This window comes from Tupaia chinensis, unplaced genomic scaffold, assembly GCF_000334495.1.
Source record: "Tupaia chinensis unplaced genomic scaffold, TupChi_1.0 Scaffold145741_1, whole genome shotgun sequence".
Taxonomy (NCBI): Eukaryota; Metazoa; Chordata; class Mammalia; order Scandentia; family Tupaiidae; genus Tupaia; species Tupaia belangeri.
Genome location: NW_006205599.1, coordinates 1,493,854 through 1,494,859, shown reverse-complemented (window position 1 = coordinate 1,494,859; position 1,006 = coordinate 1,493,854). Strand labels below are relative to the sequence as shown.

The 1,006-nt window shown below is 54.4% G+C and overlaps 1 protein-coding gene across 1 annotated transcript in view; it reads right to left on the bottom strand.

Annotated features, from left to right (window-relative positions):
• The window catches only part of REEP1 (receptor accessory protein 1), a 70,796-nt gene that overhangs the window by 13,712 nt on the left and 56,078 nt on the right, over positions 1 to 1,006 (bottom strand). The window lies entirely within an intron of this gene.

The window sequence follows — 1,006 nt, the reverse complement described above, 5'->3', positions numbered from 1 at the left end:
CATGCCAGCTGTGGGGTGGGCACGCAGGGTGGGGTGGGTACAGAGGGAAGCAGGGGAGGGGAGCAGCCCACCGGGATGGGCGGAGTGCAGCAGCCACACGGTGGGATGCCTCCTTCCTCCCACCCGCCGTTGCTTCTTCCTTCCTTTCTTCCAGATGCACAGGGATGAGTGGGTTTCTCTTCTCCATTCACAGAAATGGTCCTTCCGGGGTCATGGGTCAGGGGCTTCCCTCCTCACACTCTTCTTCCTCCCAGGGAGCAGCGATTCCGATATTTTCATGTGCATCTTTTTGTTCATGTGTATTGCAGACTCTGTACTGCTAATCTGCATCGCAGGCATGTGTTTTTATTTTATGTGACTTCTAACATAAAATAGCATCTTGTTTGTACTTTTCTCAAGGAGCGTCATGTTTTCAAAGTCCAGCTGTGCATGCACTTCGTCCATAGCTTCCGGCGGTTCACAGAACTCCACGGGGTATTGCTGCTACCTGTCCTTTCTCCCAGGCTGTCTTCCACTCCTGCCACCCGTTCAGGGTTTGCAAACTATCTTACCTATTCTTACAGCCCTGATGTAGCTGGACAGGGATTGCTGGGTCTTTTCTACTAAGGAGAAAGCCGAAGGGATTTGGGTTTGTCTCCCGCACCAAGGTCAAATTCTCTGGTAGTGACCGCCTACATTGTAGTTCTGGGAAAGTTCTGAGGCCAAATCCAGGCCCAGCCAGGTACATGTGGTGACTCCTTGGTGTCTGCCGCAGGGACGGTGCTGTGTATGCTGTCTCTGCACAGCCCGGCGTCACCCAGCCAGGGTGGAAGTCTGGCTCGCTGCCCTACCCCAAGGCCCTTTCTCTTACCTAATTCAACCTCCTACCCAACTGGACCACAGCCCAGCGAGGCCTATGTCTGAGCTAAACCAGGGCTTCCTCCCTAGAGCCCATTTCACTTTGGTTTGGGCCCTTGCAATGACAGGGACCTCACTACCTCACAGGCAGCCCATTCATCGCCCCCCC